This window comes from Osmia bicornis, chromosome 12 (genome assembly GCF_907164935.1).
Source record: "Osmia bicornis bicornis chromosome 12, iOsmBic2.1, whole genome shotgun sequence".
Lineage (NCBI taxonomy): Eukaryota > Metazoa > Arthropoda > Insecta > Hymenoptera > Megachilidae > Osmia > Osmia bicornis.
The window spans coordinates 1,499,274-1,521,840 of NC_060227.1; the positions used below are offsets into that span (position 1 = coordinate 1,499,274).

General features: G+C 36.5%; 1 protein-coding gene and 1 long non-coding RNA gene across 3 annotated transcripts in view; one reads left to right on the plus strand and one right to left on the minus strand.

Moving 5' to 3' along the window:
* The window catches only part of LOC123988378, a 41,471-nt gene extending 31,455 nt beyond the window's left edge, over positions 1–10,016 (minus strand). The window contains exons 1-2 of the long non-coding RNA XR_006829961.1: positions 9,886–10,016; positions 8,656–8,776 (exon numbers count right to left, since the gene is read on the minus strand). This is a non-coding gene — a long non-coding RNA (uncharacterized LOC123988378). The remainder of the gene's footprint in view (positions 1–8,655; positions 8,777–9,885) is intronic.
* Positions 10,017–10,172: 156 nt separating this feature from the next.
* The window catches only part of LOC114874981 (PH domain leucine-rich repeat-containing protein phosphatase 2), a 99,306-nt gene continuing 86,911 nt past the window's right edge, over positions 10,173–22,567 (plus strand). The window contains exons 1-2 of one of the 2 annotated variants that reach the window (XM_029184793.2): positions 10,173–10,532; positions 15,159–15,278. The gene's annotated coding sequence lies outside the window, so the exon portion shown is untranslated. Of the gene's footprint in view, positions 10,533–15,004; positions 15,279–22,567 lie in introns of those variants that run through there. The other variant, XM_029184794.2, reaches the window with a different exon arrangement.

Genomic DNA, 22,567 nt, shown 5'->3' on the forward strand with positions numbered 1-22,567 from the left:
TCGGAATGTAAATTTTCCGATTCGAATTAGATTAGATTTCTTTTTTTTTCCCGAAAAATCCGATGAAAGTTGGAAATCGAATTTCCGATGGAATTCAACAAAATTCTGGTGAAAGAGCATCGGACAGGTGTACAGAAAATTTTCGATAACAAAATCAAATTGAGGTGGATTGGAATATCGTTTGTTTCGATGAAATAATTCGACAAAAATCTATTCGATTCGAAAAATTAAAATCGATCAATTCGAAACGGAAACGGAGCAACGGAGAGGAGCCTCGAGGAGAAACTCGACCGTTTCACGTAACAAGAATTTCTGCAAGCTTTGCTCAGCTCTTGCTCGTTCGTTTCTTTTGTTTATTTATCTCTTTCAAACGCTTTTCTTTTCTCCGGCTCTTTACCTCCGTCGCTGGGCACGGAATCAGGAAAGCCCGGAGCACAAACGTTGAGAATTATGTTCTTTGGCGATATCTTCGACCAAGAATCGCGTTCACGTAGCTTTTCGGACCGATTTTCAAAGGATCTCGTTTAATGATCACGAAACGCCGTTTACTTGCAACAATTTCACGAGAAATTGTTCAATTCAGTATCAGATTACGCGTTCCACGTTCTTTGATAGCAGTTACCATTCGATAAAGAGGAATAATTCTGAACATTTCGTTGATCAATGTCCACTAATTAATAATATTATAAAACTTTAATGATGCTCATTAATCTTGCACCTTCCCTTTCTTACAAAATTAAATAATAATTAAATACAAACTTTTCTTTTAAATATTTTCCAGCAAATAATTATCTATAGCACGTATAGTTGCCAAAAAAAGTAGCAAGATTATAATTTCATATAACAATGGTAAGAAGTTTCCTATTAATCAATCAGTAATCGCTCGAACGATTCGGTTAACGATCAATTTCGAGTATCTCCTTTATTCTTCACAAAGCTGGCTAACTCAAGCTCTGAAATAATAAATCTCTGCACGCGGAGGTACTTTAGCTGTTCGTTAGTGTACCAACCAGGTCCTTTTAGGCAGTATTTCACCGCGACGATGGTACGCACCCTTTAAAACGGTCGGGAACAAGGGTGGAGGAGGCTCGGCGAGGGTGGAACAGATGCAAGAAGCCAATTTGCGGGTGTATCTAATTACAAGGCTCGTTACGGAAGCGTGGAATAATTTGATACGAAATTTTCGTTGCGCGCACCGACTGACAAAGAAGTGGTTACTTTTTGTTTTCATTCGGATTCGCGAAACGATGCAACGACCCATCGAGGAATCGTTCGATCGAAACGTTTTAATCGGCCAACGGTGGGTAGAAAGTTTCGTAGAACGGGGATTCGCGTAATTATGTCCGGTTCGTTGAATTTGGTCGTTAACACTGTGGAAAATGAAGAACGACGGCAGACTGTAATTTCGAGTAATTATTCATAGCGTAAAGTTGAGAACACGGTGAATTTGCCGAGTGAAAAATTGATAATGAAGCTTCCTTTTTGCGGTATTGTAAGAACGGGAAATTGAAGAGTTAATTTATTCATCGCTGACAGTGTATCTTTTTTCTGATTATTATCAGAATTATTAGGCAACGCGTAATTACTAATTTTTAATTATTATCTACTGTAGAATTCAGAAATAAGATAAAATATTCTCTGTTTCTAAATGTATCAAAGTACGTATTAACCTTAATTGGGAAATTCTGCAGATTTAAAAATTCTAACTAATTTTATTTTATTTTTTTATATCATGTAGTATAAACATCCTTTGCATGCTCTGATAAATACCCTACGAATGTATAAATATACACAGTCTGATAATTATCTTTTGCTACTCCACATCTTCGTTTCGATATTTATATTAAACATGAAAAACATTCTGCAACATAGGTAACATTTATTTTTTTCAAAAGACCGAAAGAGAGACTGGAATGATAAATGTGAAATGGAGTGACAGGTGAGTAGAAAATCGTGTAGGTGAAATTTATTTCGAGAAATATGGAAGACAGGAAATATAAACGCCAAGAGAAGATACTTGAAAATATATCGAACTATGTAAACAATATTATGTGAAAATCAAAAAGGAGCAATAAATGATCGTTGTGACGCGATAAAAATAATATCCAATTCCAGAAGAAAGGCCCTTACGAAATAAACGAAATTGTTCGACAGTTTTTACAGCTTTCATCAAAGTAATACAGAGGAGATTTGTGTACGTCGAATAATTAGAGCTTTCGTTGAACTTTTCTCGTGAAGATTGAAAGTATGCCAGAGGCGAGGAACGGATGCAGCATCAGCGAAATTAAAAAGGGAAACCGCGATTTACAGCTTCCAAGCGTGTGGACAAAACGTGGGATTTCGTGGCTCGTAAAGAGGAACGTAGCCGCTTTCCCAGCGGGCTTTATATCATTCTGAAATGAAGTCGGTTTAATCGTGAGCCGTGCCAGTAATATCGGACTTCCGTTTCTCCAGGAATCGTGAATCGTCATGGATTTTACTGCTTGGATCCTAATTCGTTGGAACGCGGATGACAAGGGACTGGCTGACGAAGTATTTTCAGATCGTAAAGCCCATCACGAGGGTCTCAGGTTGATTTCATGGGTGGTCAAAACTTCACTAACAATAAGACAATATTATTCATTTTCTTTAGGGTGAACTATGAAACTATAGAAAACGCAACCCTTTCAAATTTGCATATTACAAAATTTTACTTCAAATAAGTTTCTATGATTTTGAGTTAAGAAATTATGCAACGAAGAGATAATCATTCAATTATATTAAATTTGAAGTGCTGGCCGTTAATCTGTCATTTTACTCTCCGCTTGCTGTAATGTTAATTTCAAAGTGAGTACTAAAAAAATGACACGAAAGAAGTGGTTCAAGAGGTGGCGTTGAATATTTCAAAGCATCTAACGACAACGCTCAACGAGAAGAGCTACATTTACGTCGTTGTTGTATAAATATTAAACGACGTCGTGAAAGGTGGTCGCAAGCTTTGGAAATTACGAAAATTCACGGAAGCATTCTCGGGAATGGGAGGGAGGTTCGAAGGGAAGACGAGAGAGACGGGGGATGAAAACGGACAGCCAGAAACGACGACGTCGGTATTTCGGAAGAAGACACGAAGCAGCCGGAAACGCGACGACGAATGGACATTTTTCATTGCACAAAAAGCCGGAAGCTAAAGGGTTGCAGACTCGAAAAAAATGGAGTCGCGTCCTGCTGCGTCCCAAGGGAAATCTCGAATTTATACCGCTTATTCAAATTTAGTAATTAATCTAATGATATAGCTTGCTATATTATTCGCAGTGCAACAAACTATTAGCTGATAGCGAGAAATTTCGAGCTTCCAAAGTTCAGAAGGAGGCTTAAGGGTATCAAATTCTCGATTAAATCGCCAAGTTTCGTATCGAGGTATTTTCATTTTCGAAAATGGCAACGAAGTCACGGACGCGCGAGAATCCCAAGTTCACTAGGCAAAAGTTTCCTGAAAGTTTAACAATTGTCGAGCGAAAAGGGGGCAAGTTTGAAATACAGTGCCGGCCGGAAATGCAATACGGGACGGAAGAGCGGGAAAAACGGTTCGCTGGTGACGGTCGTAAATTTTTATTAGAGATAAAAGCACGCGAAACAAAGAGAGTCTATGGAATAATAAAAGGCTTTTTTTCAAAACGAAGATCACGAATGATTTGTATACGGTCCACTTTTGTACATTCAAATGAATGAAAATTTTTGAATGATCGTTCAAAAAATACTACTTTTTCTCAAAGGAATATGAAGCCTGGTTGTCTGGGAACTTCAGTTTATTGAAGCGTAAAATATTCTACGTATGCACATATATCCGTGCGGGTTTCTACGGATTTTCAGGTCAACAAGAAAAAATAGAGAGCATATGAAAATGAGGAAGGCATAGGTTTCCCTGAAGAAAGAACGGAAAGCTTCGTTCTGGCGGAAGCCGTTGTTTCGAAAGACGCGAACTTAAAAAGAGCGAAGCGAGAAAACTCGCTCGTCAAGGCGGCAAGAAACAAAAGGTGGCAAACAATGCGATTGTTGGCGTGTTGGAAAACGCCGCCGCCACTTTTCCTTTGTTCAAAGTGAAATTCCGAAGTGGCTGAGGCTACCAGCCATCCAGTTCACTGAGAATCTTCGACGGACAGACAAATCTGCAGCACAATCCAAGATCTAAACCAGAGGCCGCCAAACCTTTTTGATCATTGACCCCTAAAAATTTGTTAATTCTCTTATCGACCTTCTCTATAAAAAATGTTAAAAAAGAAAAAAAAATACGCATAGCTTATGCGAAATGCGCATAAAAATGACGTCGCGTCAGCTAAACTTTAATTACTATATTGTAATTACAAATGGCATTCCAAACGAAAATCGTATATATTGTGTTGCAGTCGATTCTTTCCTACGTAATATATTAATAATTTCGCGACAAAATGCTACTCAGCCTGAGGAGAAAATTCAGCTTAGATCGTCGGTTTTTCGAGACAGTCGAATCGCAATACTTAGCCACTCTACATTTTTCTATTCGCCACAACGCGAATGACGGAAACAACCACTGTCACAGAGATAAATCTTTCACGCAGTGACAAAGAAAAATCACTTTGGAACAGAACAGTGAAAATAGCGAAGGGTGAACAGGTTGGGGCGACATTTGCGTACGAAGATTGACATATTTCAGGAATTTACCTGAGAAGGACGCTTGAATAAAATGACAAACTTTAATCCGTCCATAATTCACGATTATCCAAAGGAAAAGAAAATATAGGAAAAAGGGTTAAAATCGATCTTCGAGATTTAAAATAAAAATAATTGAAAATCCTTTTCGAGTCGAACGTTTGATACGCAATCGGCAAAGAGAAACACGAAGAGGGTAGCTGAAATCGCGGAAAAGCTGATTCAAAGAGACAATAACCATCCTTAGAAGTAACGAAAACAGCGAAACGCTCGATTAGCGGGAAGCAAAAGTCGTAAAAGAGGTAAAGCCAAGGCACGTGGGTAAAGGGAGCTGGGTTTCGATACAAGGCGAACGAAGAATGGTTCTATTCGATGCAAAAGAAGCACAGACGGCAGAACGAATAAAGGAAGTTCAGCGAAATCTAAGACTCGTGTTCCGAGCTCGCTGCTTTTGCCCCATGAATTTTCGTAAAAGCCTCGAATTGCCTCAAGACGAGGATCGTACGGATAAAAGGCCATTTGAATCGTCTATCCTCCTGTTCTATCTACCTTGCTTCTATTCCGACGTCGCGATCTTCTCATACGTTTCCTTCTTCTTCGGCTGTCTGCTAGCCGAAATGCTCAACGAGTAGGAAGATTTTTCAATCTAACGCTTAGCACCAGCTGTTACCACCAAATTCTGCTTTTAGTTACGTCGAGGAACGAATCTTGGTATAACGATCACTGTTTCAAATTCCTTTCGAGAATTTATGACGCACCGGTTCGATAAATTGTAATTTCATATTTGGAAAATTCATACTTTTTTGGTACATTTTGTAACACGGAAAATGAGAATTTGTATATTCATTTTAGAATTTTCAAAGTAATCTCTCTTTAATAAAAATAATTAGCAAATAATCTTTGCACCTCTCTATCCATTTCTGAAAATATATATTCGAGTACTTTATTACTGAAATTCAAGGACGAAAGAATAATTAATCAGATTCGTCATTAAGATTTCAAGGTTTCATACTTATCTTTTTTTCTCCCTTTCATTAGGGTTGAACAAGCGAGTAATGAGTTATACAATCTATAAATAAACCTCTACAATTTTTATTTTATCTCATTTGCAATCACATGCAATATTGTAAATATTCTGTCGAGTAAAAATGCATTAGAAAATATACGAAGTACGAACGTTTTGAAATCCGGTGGATCCTGTGATATATCGTTTGAAGAGTTATTAAAGCGGAAGATGAGAGATCCAAGACATTCTTAAAGAAAATGAAACGGTCCTTGATTATCCCTCGCGGTGAATTTCAAGCAGATTTATCGTCAAGCTGTCCGGGATTCTAAATTCTTGCAAAGAGATATTTGTGGAAAGATTAATGCAAAGTTTCAGAGGAATCAGATATTTTCAGTGATCCTTTAGAAAGTTTCTCTGAACTATTAAAACCATCTGTTTACACACAATCAGAAACAAAATTCCAGAAATTCATTTATACGCTTCTGAGTAATTTTATGGCAAAATCAATTTCATTAAATTTATAAGAAGAATATGCTGTTTCTAATATAGAAAACAAAATTTCTTTTTCGAAATAAAGTCCTCGAGTCTTCGATCGTAGTTTAAGTGTTAATCAGAGGAAAACGAGCAAAGCAAGCAACAAATATTTTCAGAATTGAAAATACCTATGAGATTTCTGCAATATTTTAACAAAAACGAACAGAGGCTCCCAGTCGTAAGGACGCGAACCAGCTTTCAGCTGCATTTTCATCTGTTTTTTACCCCAGTAAAAACGTTCGATGCAGAACCCCTGTATTTCTTCTCGTTCGATATTGGATGCTTCCGCGAAATATGGGAATCCACTTAAGTAAATTTCTGCATATTTTATGCAAAGTGTTATCGACTTGGGTCCCAATTCAGATTTCACGCTCAAGCTGTATTTCTCTGACACGCTCGTCGTATCCACACTCGTGTTTTTTTTTTTCTCTACCCATCATCTACGTTGGTTCGTATAAAAATTTACACCTGTTCGCATCGATGCCCTTTTTTGTTCGCGAACGATTCAATTTCCCTTGATTGTCGATAAAGTTATGGAAGTGTGAAAAGAAAAGGTGGAATTTCAAGGGAGTTTGCTTAACATTTTAACCCTGAACGAATGATTCAATTGAGCATTTAATAAGCAACTGAGAATTTTCAAATACCGAAGCTCTGACGTAATTTGATGACATAAAAGTATCTCAAAATAACACTTATAATACATCAATTTAAAGCTTAAAGATTAACGAAAATAACTGTATAAATGTTCAATTAATATTCGTGATTGAAACAAACTACTACATTATAAATCTGATCAGCGCTGTAACTGAACACCGACCATTTTACGTTACGAATATAGACGAGGCATTTATATAGTAATTTTTGCCAAATTTTAAGCTTTAATTTGATATATCGTAAGTGTTATTTCGAGATACTTTTATGTCATGAAATCATGTCAAACTCCATAGGTTTCGAAATCCACCATTTCGAAGCAAGTTCATAGAAAATTAGAAATTCAAATTCCCGAAATAAATGAAAAGTGAAAAGTTCAAATACAATTGCCACTGGCTTATCGAACTTATCATCTAAAGAAAGAAAGTTATCTCGTCGAATTCGCCACAGAGCAATCCCTGCAGCAGCAGCTAAAGACAATTAAGTTTCAATTGGCCGCGTTGATGAACTAATTTGCAAGGGACAACAGTTTCGCGCGAAAACGCGAAAATTCCCGTCGCCCTCGGTAAAATTTCGCGGCCACGTTGATCTTGTTAACCCCGTTTTCGGGGACGTGTTCGCAAAGATTGCTGCCGCGTCACGGACTGTCCTCGGTGCCTATAGGAACAAATGGAAAGGAAAAACAAGGCCAGAAAGCAGAGACGAGAAACGAGGAAGAGCAGCTGGAAAGTTACGGTGGTTTGGCATAAAAAAAAGTACGCGATTTTTACGACCACTTGCGCTAAACGACAAAACGCAATTCTAAGGGCGAGCACCCTGTGAGACATTGTTAAGGAGTCGCTGGCTCCGTCTCGAATGCAACCCCCTTTTTCCATTCCTGAAGTAGAAGAAGCCAGAGAACGTTTTAGCTTGGAATTACATTGTTCGCTTTCGCTGTACATCCCCCCGTTGCTGTAATTTACCGTAATGAGTCGCGGTGTGCGTACTCCCTCGCTATGTTATTGTTTGAGAGTTGAACGAAGACGGCGCGGTATATTGTTTAGTGCAACGAGGATTCTCGTGAAATTTTTAGCAACAACCCTGGAATTTTTATGCTATTCGTTGAATTCTAGATCGAACCACGTCGGAGCCCGACTGATTGGAGATTTATTTACACGGTTGGGAAACTGTCCCGACAATTTATTTGCAATTTTGTTGAGACTCTGATTTGTTGCTACCGCATCGGAGATTTTGCGTAGAGTTTTACTTTGTCAATTAAATTTAATTAATAATTTATATATTATTAATAAGATGATTCGTTCTTTAGAATATTTCATTTTTGCAACAATTGTCTGAATTTATTGTAAAATGGAATAGCTTTCAAAAAACAATGTTTCTAGTTTTCTTGAATTTCTTTCTTTATTCTTAAAGATAACAACTTAAATTATTGATTAAATGCCTTTCCAAAGATCTATAATTAGTCACTACATTTTAATTAAATAAAAAGTATAACGATGGAAAGTATTTAATCAATTTCGTGAGTCACTGTATGAATAATTAATATTATGTATTTCTTTTTTATTTATAGCTGAAATTTCATTTCATTTCTTCATTAAATAATACTCGTATGATAATTTATCAAAGTAAATGAACAAACTATTCATCCAATATTTTGCACGAGAAAGATCAAAGTTTCAAACTATTTACGTATAAACCAGATTAATATTCCCGCATTCGTTTCGCGTACAAATAACACTCTTCAAACGCGACGAAATTTCGCAGAAAATTATTAACAGGGTATTTATTAATTGCGGACTTACCCGCAAAGCCGGACATGAAATGAAACAGCGTCATTTGCAGGATCCTCCACGGTCTCGTCGTCGATTCCAAGTTTCCTCACGAAATCCATGGACCACGATTCACAGACGTCCCATTGAATAGCTGCAAAATATTGCAAGTTACTGTATCTCTGTAAATCAGTGCTAAGAAACCCCGCTTCGCCAAGCTTTTGCCTGGCTATTCGCTAATACCGTAAAGTATAGTTAAACCACTGAGATGTTTGCACCTTTGATGCAAAAGCAAATGAATAATTCCTAAGACACAGGCACGAATACACGGTCGTTTTTCTTTAAAAGCAACCGTGGACTGTTGCAATAATTTTCAAATTTAAATTAACATCAGATAGAATTCCTACGAGGCTATAAAAATTTCTAGAACCCCATAAAGCTACTGTACTGATACAAAAATAATTTACAAAGTATTCTACTTTCTAAGTTTACTCAAAAAATAATTTTTAATAACGAGAGCCCTTCCGCTACGCTTGCTTTACTATGCGCTTCTAACCTAAAATCTGAAGTTTCAAAATTTGATTAACCAGCAAGATGGCTACGGCGGCGATTCGTGCACGCGAGAGGAACGATTTTTCTAGTTTACGATGATTCGAGAATGAATCATGGTTAACGTTGGCCATCCTAAGGGTACATCTACGACGGTTTGCCGAGATAACAACGGGCCAGAAGATTACGAGGGAGTTTCGCAGGACGCAGTAAAGCGAATTCGACGGAGAAACAAGGAAGGATGAAGGAAGTGTGTTGGTCTATGTGGATCCTCAAGGGCCCTTTTCTCTTGGCTTTATGGTGCCAACGGTGCTTGAGCAACGACTTAGTTTCCGTGTGCATGCACTTGGACTTTGGGAGTATAATTTATCTGACGATTTCGGCTTTTACCATCGTGTAAACCGACGCCCCTCGTTATTTGATTCCGGACGGCAAAGGGAAACGTTTACAGGGATAAGGAAAATTGACGGAAACGTCGTAAATTCTGATTAATTACGACGCACGTCTACCGACTACAGTAATGCTTCGAGATGATATATATTTCGAATAATATTTCGGTTTTTCGTTCCTATTTTATATTATTGTCAGAATAACCGTTTATTCATCGTCAGAGAATATAATTTTGTCAAACCACGTGACTTTAGTATTGACATGTTGTCAACATGGTTAGCTTTACAATAAGATAATTAAAAGTGTTAAATTCGAGATAATTACCTTTAAATTAGAGTTACAGATGATACTTGAAGCTAACAAACACTGCACAAACAATAAATAAACTAATAAACTCTTTAAAAATTGTTTAAATAAACGTGGAAATCACTCCCTTCTAATCACACGAGGGGACGAAACAGCTTCGGTCCCTTCGGGCGTCTTCGGCAAGTTCCGCTATTTGAGCTTCGTTCCGACCGATCAGGTGGCGCAGTTGCCTGGAGGATATCGCGCGTAAAGTTCGTACAATACACTGTGCTCCGTAATTTTCACGTTAAAGTCTAATTATTTTGAATAAATTGTTTATTATTACACACGGTACGCTTTAAAGGGTCAGTATTATCGGTGAAACATAAAGTCGAGTTAAATTAAGAACAAATAAATGTTTGTGACTACATTCTTTGTGAATGCAACGCGGCGTCGTAGTTTATTGAAAATTCGGAGGAATGCTATAAATCCGTGTTTACAAATACTTAAGAACGACTCTAGTGATGTACGTTATAAACATTTTACTTGAATACGAGACCTTTTCTGTTTTTCGTTCTGTGTCTTCTCCCCCTCTTTTCTGCCGTGTTCAACATAACCATCAGTTCATGAAAATCCATTATGGCGGACATCCTGTCATGCGTGGTCAGAACATCTCTTCAAATATGGTGAGTTTATACAATATTTAAATTCTTGAATTTCTATGTAAAACATAAGATCGTGTCGTATAATTGAATTTTAAAACGTCATGAAATACGACCCTACAAATGTGAACATTTTTACATATCCTTTTACAAACGAAATATACTTCCATATAATTAAATATAGAGTATACATTTTTTATGTTCTTGTCTCTCGATAGAATGATTTGAACAGATAATTTTATAGATAGTTTAAGCTTTATATTTCAAAAATTACACATGTACAGAGAATTAAATATAATATAAAGAATAATTAAATATTGATTACAATCGAATTTCGTGAATATTTATTATCAAATAAAGCAATGGTAGAATTTTAAGGCTTCTTCCGTGCTAATTAACCACGATATTAATTAGAATTGAGTAAACAGGAATTATTTCACGAAATTCGATTTTATTGTCGATGACCCGTTAAAATTTTAAATATCAACGCTTTGGTTTTGCTAATAAACCTAGATATTAATTTCCATTTACATAACCTCAAACACTGAATTAATACGAGAATAGAATTTTCCATTTGTTTGTTTTTTTTTTTTTAAATAAGTTAGAGCAAGAAGAATCTACATACCCTGCTACAGAAATTCGATAGTTTTTAAATTAATACCATACAACCGGATGTCCGGTTTCTCTAAGACCTTACATTTGTCAAAACTCGATTTTCTATGCACGCAGTAGCGAGTATCAAGTCAGCCCTTAGAATTTCTCGCAAATGTTCACGTCGAAACGCTGACGCAGCGAGATTAATTCTTGATGGTACATACGTCTCCGTGTATCACGGTACGCAAACACATCCAGTTACGTAATTCGAAGTCCGTTTAATTCAGCAATCCTGAATGCTGTTTCTCTGTTTCGCGACTACCAGGAACTTGCAATGATTTCCGTTTCGTATACGCATTTGTAAGCCGGAAGATTCACCGGTACTCCCTTTTCAGACAGCTTTCCTCTCGTCAGAGGTCATCTTGACTTTCCGGTCTCACAGAATGGAAAAACTTAGATTACCGCATTTATCTGCAGCTAGCCTTTATCCTGTTTCCTTGATTCCCTTTTCTCTTCTACTCGGATTCACCTATGTATTTCCAACCATTTTATGAGATTCTTCCGATTCATCTTTCACCTCATATAATGTCTTCTACCTTAAAGGGACTCTTCTTTGCGATCCTTTTTAGTCCTTTGCCAAATTTCCTGCTGGAGTTTCTTCGAATTCTTTGTGGTTTTAACTCATTAACTGCCAAATTTGTATTTTTGATTTTTTTGGTATATTAGGGTTGAAAATGGAATTAAATAATGAAATTTAAGTTACTTTACTGGTATATTAAAAAAAAAAAATAGTTATTTTTCAACATTTCTTATTGATACCCAATTAGGATTCATGGAATTTCCAGGTACAAAAATTTTGAAAAAAAGGAACTCTTCTTTGCGATCCTTTTTAGTCCTTTGCCAAATTTCCTCAAAAAATAATTTTGAAAACTAGAATGTAAGTGTTAATTGCAATTGATAAAAATTATTCAAATCCCCATTTGGGGATCGCGGTAACAAATGGGTTAAATTAGTAAGAATTCCGCGACGCTAATTCTGAGAGCAATCTTGCTCAAAAATAACATTTGCTATGTTGCTAAATTACTTCCCATTTCTCGTTTCTAACCCACTATTATCCACACGTATTATAAATATTTTCTTTCGTTGTCTTTACTCTGAAAGCTTCATGCTTCGATTCCCTCGCATTCTTCTTTCTCTTTGCCAGATATATATTCTCTTTATGCTATTCTCCATCGTTTGTATCGATATGTATCTATATACACACGTACACATACTCTCGCCTCTTAAAAGATGTTTCTTTTTTACTTTCATGCTTTCTCGTTCCTTCGTATCGTTCATCGTTATCCCGCAGTCACACCAGCTAGAGACATAAAGGAAAGTTTCGAGGATGCCGAGGATTCTTCTTCCTTCGATTCCGTGGATTTCTCTCCTTTCCTTTCAAACTCTTCCGTTTCTTGGCTACCCACAGATTTACGAGCAGCAACTACGTACTTTGGAACGGTAACTCGAAAAAAAGTTTTCTTCTTCGTTCGCTCGGTCGACTCGAAGATGTGTGCTTAAGAAAAGAGAAGAAGAAGAAGAAGAAGCAGCACTTCCAACGAATCATCCTCTCTTGAAATTTTAAGTCAAGGGATGAATATTTTCTCTCATTTTTTCCCATATCTTTATCGTCCTCGAAGGATTCTTTTTATGAACGAGTTTCTTAGGAAAACGTTTTGTAGTCACTGACTTGTAATCTAATATAATAAAGTAAAATTAAAATTTTTCTACTACCGTTTGAAAGTTTCGCCCGAATTTTTCCGAACACTTTGTATATTTAACGCGGCCCTAGGAAAAGGCAAAGTTATTCGAAAAGTGTGAACTTATCGAAGGAAGGGAAAAGTTAGTACGTAGTAGGGGTTTGATAAATAGAGTCGCAAAACGTCCCGACTTTACCCTACTTCCGAGACAAAGAATTCTTCGATGTTCTGTCGTACAAGAGAAGAATTTATATTTGTTAGAGCCTTAATGGCTCGTCATTATTCGTTCGATACCCCGTGAACTGGCAAGCAACTTCTTTCAAAGAGTTCGATGGAAAATGTAGAGCACAGTTTCTTGCGTATCACTCTTCCCTTTTCCTCTCGATCTTTTACTTCCATCGTTCGCATAACTTTCGACTGAATTGCACCGTTAAAGAATCGTGTATAGCATCTGTACTTTCTACGTTTTGTTCGTCATCTTCAATTGCGAGTTCATGATCACTGGTAGTTTCATTTACCTTGAGTAACCTTTGGATTAGATTTATTCGATAATTATTTTAATTATAATTTTTTATACCATATGATGGTAATTTAATTTGCAATATTAGAATAATATTTTATGAAAATTATTTTGCGAATTGTAAATGCAGTCACGTATTAATTGGCTTAAGTGAAATGAAATTTCAAGATACTGAGAAAAGGAAAGAAACTTCTTTTATTTAGCTGTTGGCTGGTTGAAATCTCAGATGCAACAGTACTTGTCTGGAATTCTCGCCTCGTTCCCCATGCGAATTGTACATTTAAGAGTGCATCGGAGATCGTATCGTTGAAACAGCTTAGTTAAGAGTTTGATTGCACGAGAAACGTTTCGTTTTCATGATCTGATAAGCGGTCGTTTTAAACTCTTTTACAGACAGAGACGATCCTCTTCGAATAATTTGTGCCAGGATAATGGATAAAAATTGCTGCCGGATTTTTCAGTGAGATTTCTATCAAGAGATTTCAAAAGATCGATTGAAAATTAATAGAATTATGTCTTCTTCAATTTTCTCTAGTTATCAGAGTTAATTTCGTAATTGAGAAGATTTATAATAGTCAATTGATATTCCTTTCGATCGATTGATCTTCTACCAAAGCGTAGAATTAAATCGAATGGAAGGATTCCCGTCGTTTTACGTTTTATTACACCTCGACGATCACATGTTTCTGAAGTAATCACATTAAAGGGATCATCGTCCTGAAATCAAGCTATCTCTTAAAAATACCGATACAGACGAATGAAGAATCGTCCTCTTGATTCGTTTTCCATGAAATCCTGTTCGAAAACATTCTTCACAAGAATTCCTTGGGCTGCAGTAATAGGATTGTTGCAAATTATCGAAAATAAAGGAAGATCGGTTTGAAAATAAAAGTCCTTTATTGAAATTTCATCCGATTGCAATCGATACTTGTTTTTTTCTTGTATAAGGGTATCGTTTGTTGGAAATCTATAGCTTGTACATGGAAATTGCATAATAATTCAGTTCATTGAATTCGTTGCAGGGGCATTAAGTGGGAAAGACAAAAACGTTCTATCGATAGGGTAATTCGTATTGTAATTTCTGCAATTATCCTGTGGTTATGATCCGTTCCTTTTTATAGCTTAATGCGTCACTGTTCCAACGTAATTACATAACGGCAATTGCTTGGTAATTTATCGAAGCGGATTAATTTAAAACGGTAAAATGGATTTGAATTTCTATTTTTCACGAAACAAAGAGTATTCTGAAAAATACATATAATCACAGCATGTTGTTGAACAAAATAAAATAATAAACTGGGAAATAAAAGCCTTTTAAAATTTTTAAATGGAATTGCATATTTTTTTATTTAGAATCAACTGTTTGTAACATTTTACGCGAAAAATTATCAGAATACAGTGTTAAAAGAAAAATCAAGAATTACATTAGTATCTTCGGTCTAATAATTATTAATCCGTATAATATCTCTTGAAAATACCAAGCAATTAAGGTCTGATAACAAATCTCGTATCGTGCATTCCGTCGCCAGATATTGCTCGACGTATCAAAACATTTCCAAGAATTCGTAGCTCGAAGAGGGGGATTATGTTTTGTTTCGAATTTGACATAGCGTAGAGTCGAGCTCGGGAATGTTGACGGGTCGGTTGAGCGTGTTCGAACGTTTCTCCTTGTAACTCATTGTCAGTTTCTCGCGACACGTATCTCAAATCGGACGCGAGACACACACGGCAATCTCTCGAGTTATTTCCTTGAGAAGCCAAAATGTCTGGGTGTGACGCGGTTGCGCTTTGTTCCAGCGATGCAGCCGAATTGCAACCATTCATCTATATGCGCCAACAAGATGCCTTGGACAAGTCTGAAGCGTCGTCGTCGAGCAACTGCTTTGCCACGCCGTCGGCCAACTTCTGCAACTGATGGTGAGTCCGTTTATTTCTCCTCGGAGAACCTTTTTCCTCTCACGGTTAACCCTGTATCTTAGGAAACTTCTATACGATAATTACTCCCTCTGACCCATAATAATAGTAGCAGTTAATGAACTTAATTTGTGCTATAATAATAGTAGGAAAATAAAATAAATATAGAACGCAAAAAACTATCACTCCTAATTTTTATTTTGAGTGTTCAGATAGTTTCTGGATTTTTCAATAATTTCGTTACTGCATTTTAAACTTGTAGGTAGGATGCAGCTAACGTAATTGCACCTTTCTGCAACTTTTCGTTTTTCTTTTGATGCATCAAGCAAATAAAACTTTGCTTGAAATAAAACAATTGATTTCGATCAGCGGATGAAATTAGAAAAATAGTTATAATTTGTAATAATTAGATTAACTTAAAAATTGAAAGATGTGTCAAAACAAATGACAGATGTCATGAAACATTAACTTACAGCTGCATTCATCAATAATTCCCGTTTAAATATTCACTTGCTACTATATATTATTATGGGACAAAGGGAATACCTATATTTTATAGAATTAAGTAGATATTAGATAAACATTACGATACCATTAATAAAGCAAATCGTTCAACGATTAGTTTCCTTGGTATTACATCGCGTATCGCATAAATCAGTGGCGAATGCTGGTCGAAATCGGAGAATGATCACCGTTGTGTCAAAATTAACGCTACAAGGTTCGCTATATAAATTACCTTCGCAGTATGTATTCGGTTAATCCGTGTTACACGAAACCCATCATTAGCCTAATGAACCGTTTAATCATACACGCGTAATACTAACCGATTAAAATATCCCGATTTGTCTGTTCGCGTGGGTCGCGATCGATGTTTCAAGTAGGGAGAAATTATAATTGCTAGGTACCCGAGGGGTGATAGTTCGTTTTTCCTTCTCAAAGCGCGAATTAACAAACGACAAAGCGGTTCCGGTGGAGTTTCGTAAAGGAAACGTTAGACACGTGAGTTTACTACGAATATCGAGTGACACAGCGTGAGCTGATTTCTTCTGCTACGTTATCTCGAGACCGCAGGTAACAGGATACAGGATTACGTGGGCTCGGGGATGTTGCAGGATTAGGGCTGCTTGTACCTCGAAGCTTGCAATCGTGTAACGCCTCTCTGCCAACACAACCCCTTGTTATCGCTGCGCCTACTTCAGCAACAGGGAACAGACAGCTCGAATACGAGTCCTTTGTAACGTGACAAATGTGTCGCGGCTGATTTAAGACGCTCGGAAATGTAATTACGATGACGAGGGTTCTGTGCGGGCGGCTCGTGATGTCTAGATTGCTCCACACTACTTTCTTTTTCACCCTAAAGGATATCAAAGGCGATTCTAATCGTCCCTTTTTAATTACACATCGCATAAATGGTGTCCTAACAGAAAATATTAGAATTGCTCTCCTGATGATTTTTCTAAAGCTGATTAGCGAATAGATCGATAGGGAAATTTTAATTAGAATGATTTTTTCTGCAACAGAATTGTAATGGTTTCTTGAGAATTTCTTGAGAGATTTAATTATCATTATAGTCGGCTGAAGTCGGTCTAAATTTCAATTCGCTTACATATTGTCCTGTTACGTAATCCGGAGAGCATTAAGATTCAGACTTAAACGCTCGACGTCCCCTTTATTGTCTCCGAAGCTGGAGCGTGTTACGAGGACTGTTCGAGAGGATTACAGGCGAAGCTTACTACGTTACACGCTTGCATTAATTGCGATACAAGCAGCCTCCTTTGACCTTACACTTCGCATGAATTTCATTAGTTATTGTTTCTTGGTAATCTCAAAACCCGCGCGTTCTTCTGATTCCCCGGAAATGGAGCAGAGTTCCAAGAAAATGGGAAAACAATTGCTGATCGAATTGTTGACCTATTTATTAGCTTGTACGAACGTTTTTTTTCAACACGAGTCAGGCGAGCACGACTGGTTGTTGCATTTAAGTTCGTTTATCATCACACGTCGCACCGGGTAAATACCATGATGTAATTGCACAGAAATAATCATTATTGAGGAGAGGAAATATTTCCATTTTTTGATGACCCAATTTGGGGAATAAAAGGGAGAATATGTCGAAGCCGTGTCGAGCGTACTCCAATTTGACAACGGGAAAATTGATAACGACAAAAATATTGTCGCAGGTATTCTGGCAACAATTATTTTTGCCGACCACCTAGCCGTGACAATTGATTGGCGCATTTCGCGTGCAAACAAACGTGGAACGTTTTAGCTGGTGCTTTTAATTTCACTCGCTTTGCCTTTTCAAATAAACTTAGATATATACTATTCCCGGTGACAAACGAACCATCACGGTACGAGCACGAATTTCCCTTTTTCCATCGATGAATGAAAAAATAGAGTTGAAATACAAAAATGACAAACGAAACGACGCGATAGAGACAATACCGTATGTTGATTACTATCTCGGTTTATTAATCTTGTTTCTGATTTTCACGCGTGTAATTTCTCGAGGGGAAAAACCTATCTCGGTTTTTATTTATTCATTTTCTTTTAATATGCAACTGCTCTGGGGGGTCACTAGTGTCTTATATTATGAATTTTATTTAATTAAATAATTAAAAAGAAAAAACAACCGTTTAAAGAATAATTAAATTTTCAGTTGAGATATTCATTTTGATTTTTATGATATTTTCCCATGGGAGAAATCTATCTCGGTTTTTATTTATTAATTTTCTTTTAATATACGATTGCTCTAGGGGGTCACTAGTGTCTTGTATTATGAATTTTATTTAATTAAATAATTCAAAAGAGAAAACAACCGTTTAAAGAATAATTAAATTTTCAGTTGAGATATTCATTTTGATTTTTATGATATTTTCCCATGGGAGAAATCTATCTCGGTTTTTATTTATTAATTTTCTTTTAATATACGATTGCTCTGGGGGGTCACTAGTGTCTGGTATCATGGATTTTATTTAATTAAATAATTAAAAAGTAAAGACAGAAGCATAAAGAATAATTAAATTTTCAATTTAGAAATTTTCTGATAACTGTGTTTGATAATTACGAATACAGAATAGTAATCCAGGCTGTTTATTAACGAACTAATAAACAATTCGTTCCAATCGCAACGAATTCATTAGCGAGCTGTTAATGAATTAAATCGTCGGTATAAGCCGATTCCGCGTACGATAAGGATAAGCATTACCATCTAAAATTCGCAAACGATTAAAATTGCTTTACATTGTTAATGAGCAGGCGCTGGATCCGCGATGTTATCCGTTTAATAAGTATCAACAAGCGTACAATGTTTCCAGTTAAACGAGTCTGCGAAACGAAAGACGATTAATATTCAATTTTCAAATTCAAATAAACGCGGATCGACTGACACAGAATGGTCGGACGTTTAATGAAGTTACAAAATGATCTTATAAAATATTGGGTTCTTTTTTGTTTTCACGAAGAAATAGAGTCGGAGAAATAAATTGCAGTTTGTATTGAAAAGAAATATAATGAAGAAGCGAAGGGATCTTTTTCTTGAAACGGAAGTACCAGTTGGTTGGAAAAACAAAACTGAATCGCGAAACCGAAGTTTTTTTTATTAACATCGTTTAGCGGAAAATACGTTGTAAAAGAGTCGTAAAAGTATTCGTGTCCTTTTCATTTAACAATTGAGATTATTTACGATATTGGCTTCAAATTGAAGATTCAGTTTTATATTGAAAAAGAAAATCCTCATTATTTATAATTGTGTTGTTACATATCAATATATTTTCTTTTTTTCATTTTTCAATTTCTACCCTTATTTCCTTTTATTTTGATATCTGATATTTTCTTCGTCTCGCGTGATCGTCGAAGCTGTCATCCCCTTTGTCAGTGGAAGCAATCCATCATTTTTCTCCATGATCATCGTCAATGATTGATTCGTCATTGTTTTGATTAATGACCTTAAGTTTTATTCATTAATCAATATCGTTGAATGTATTCCTCACGGTGATCGTGATTAACGATTCGGGCAAGTGATACAGTGAGTAGTTCGAAAAGTTTTCGCGTCAAAGAAGGCACGATAATTAAAATAGATTCTGTCGCTATTGGCAGGATGTTAATTCGTCATTTTAATATTAGAATCTTACATAATTCACGCAAATTTGCTTGTAACAGTTGGTAGAATTAGTGCGAAAGGAGCTTAACTACAAAGGATTAATCCTCTTTAGAAGGATAAGTAACGTTTCACGTAGGTAATTCGACAATTGTCGTAATGCCGGTCGTTACGAAATTCCTCTCGATGGAATCTCCGGACGTGGAGGAAAATCGCGATCAAAGAAGCAATTTTGAAATAGTGAATTACTAGTCTTGATAGAGTGCTTTAGTTGAGAGTCGGGGTTGAAAGTCTTCTGCAGTTACTGCCAATTTCCATTAAGCGCGTAATAGTACCGACAGAAAGGCTCGTAAGATTGCTATAATAATGTCGTTAATCAACAAATTCGACTGCAATATTAACGATCGAACCTTTGATTACGCTTTCATGAACAATTAGACGCTAACTATTAAACTGATTGCACGAATATTTTTTCATGTAAGGTTTAACTTAAACCTGTCGCATATGTACCTATTCTTTCACGTATGTACGATGTAAATTAAACTGACAGCATGAATATTCTTCCACGTACAATTTAACTTAAACTGACTGCACGAATATTTTTTCATGTAAGGTTTAACTTAAACTAACTGCATGAATATTTTTTCATGTAAGGTTTAACTTAAACTAACTGCATGAATATTTTTTCATGTAAGGTTTAACTTAACTATTGGCAATGATACTCTTTAAATTCATGAAGGTTGAAATTTTACACGTGAAAGACTTTAAGGGTTGAAGCTAGGGGTGAAATTTCATCCCTGATAGTGTTTAAGGATTAAGCACGACCGAGAAATACGATTCGGACTGAAAGAAAAGCTCTGTGTATTTTGCAAAACAGAAAATTGCAGAAGCGACGAGACAGTTGTACAGGCTCGTAACACGCTGGTCTATCGTGACCAAAAGGAACTGAAAATCACGCGCTAATTAGTCGCGATGCAATTACCAAGCGGATTAACGGTAACCACGGGAGTCTGGAAACACGATATTTTTTCGCCACGCTTTTGCCCGTTAACGAGTATTTTCTACATACGTGCCGTGATCGTCCCTCGAATCGTATGAAAAATCAGGGAAACCTGACTTTTCCGTGCGAGATAAACGACGTTGCTAAATATCCGGCGCGTCTTTAGAAACAGCCACTCGCGAACAAAAATGGGGAGTTCTTTATTGAAATTCTTTTGACAATTTTAATAGAATCTTCTTTTTATTTTATTCAATTTCAATTGTAAATTTAGAATTTGTTTAAACTGATACGATTGATAGATAAGATATTAACAGCTTTCTCTTGTTTTTCACCGGAAAACTGGTATTCCGTACGACCAATGATTTTCACATAGCTGGAAAAAAGGTTTGCTTTTAACTTCGATTGGATTTGATTGGATTTCACGAGCGTGTCTGGTGTTTGGTCATACATGAAAATTGATCGGATACCGTAGAATCCGCGTTGTTTATTGCGTTAGGATTAAAACCATCATTGTTTCGTCGCGGTGAAAACAATTCGACCGTAAAATTTCGCGCGGCGAACTGAGAGAAGCGGAATTAAAAAAATTTCTAAAGCATCCTCGCAAGTTAAATACTCGATAATGATCCGTTTTAACTAGCACAGTCAGCAGAGGAAAGAAGGAAACGTAACGCAAGAAACTCGTTTCCGCGTCTGTTTACCAACAATCTTCAAAGTAATTGGAGGGTATCCGAGAGTTTCGAAAAGTTTTTCACCGGGAACTAATATCAGAAGGGGAAGTATCATTTTTCGTCAACTATTTGGAGATCTTTCGCCGCTGTCAAAGGGAAAATTTTAATTTTACGCGAGCTTCCCGAAGATACCGTGTACCGAGGAGAAACTGGAACAAAACCAATTCTCATTACGGTCGGAACAAAGTAACGTTTCCTCAGGGTGAATCACTCGTTTGCAGAACTTTCGAAGCCCTTTTTATTCTTCTTCTGTTTCTCTGCGTGGAGCTATTACTTTGTGACGTATTCTGAAACATCTGGAACAGGAGTAGCTATTATCAATAAAACGAGAAATTATATTTTCATATGCAATTTTCCTAATATTTCATCAAATAAACGAGTGACAAAATTAATCATTTAATTTTTCAAACATAAATTAGTAAGAGCCATCGGTATTTTTGAAGATAGACGAAACGGTTGAATTTTAATGGGAAAGGGGGTGGAAAAAGTAGAAAGAGATAAATTTTCGTCGGACCAGAAAGATCGTTGGTGGTGATCTTGTTAACCGAGGAAAAGCTCGGCTGACGGGTTAGAAAAGCTGGCGTCGAAGATGAAAAGAAAACAAGGCGGCCTTTGAACGGTGAGGAATCGTCGTGTAAAAGGTTCACGATCGTTTGCAGTTTTTAAAAACAATTTACGCTCGATTAACTAACTCTCTCTAATTTCACCTTTCCTTCTTTTCACTGAATTTTGATAGATAAATAGAAATTGAAGTATTAAAAAGGAAAAAGTAAACTGGGTTAATGAAAAAATCATCAAATTAATGAGGAAATAGACTATAGTTATTTATTTGTGTTAGCTTAATACAAAAAGGAAGGATGCTGAAATTTAAGGGTTGAAATCAATGAAAATAAAATATCGTTTTAGAAGTGCATAATTTGCATTTTGCATTTAAAAATATTCGGCGTTAACAACCGAGGTTAATAAGAACAAAATTAATCTTTCAATTTTTATTTACTTTAATGTCAACAACGAGCCTTGGACACATTTGCAACCGGATTTTCATCGCGAACAGTAGCTCTTCTTTCTCGCAAGACGATAAATCCACGTAACGAGCTAATTAATTGTGCCTTGCGCGAGATCCGCGTCACCGAATCCCCTGATATAATAGAAAAAAGGAGGGGGAAAAAAGTACAGGGTGTAGGCGCGAGCGAAATATTTGTCCCCGGCGTTGAATCGCGTCGACAGGATTAACGTGGCGTGTTTCGAGCGAGACTGAAGTGACGAGGGTGAAGATGAAGTTATTTACAAGGGTAAATCCCAACGCGAGCATTCATGCTCGGAAAAAAAAAAAAACGAGACGTGGATCCTCCTGGTTGTTCTTTTGGCTTACACGTGTGGACATGTCCTACAATTTTCATACATATCCTCTTCATTTTCTCTGTGTCCTTATGAAAGCTTTGAATGTTGGATGTTTCGAATTCTA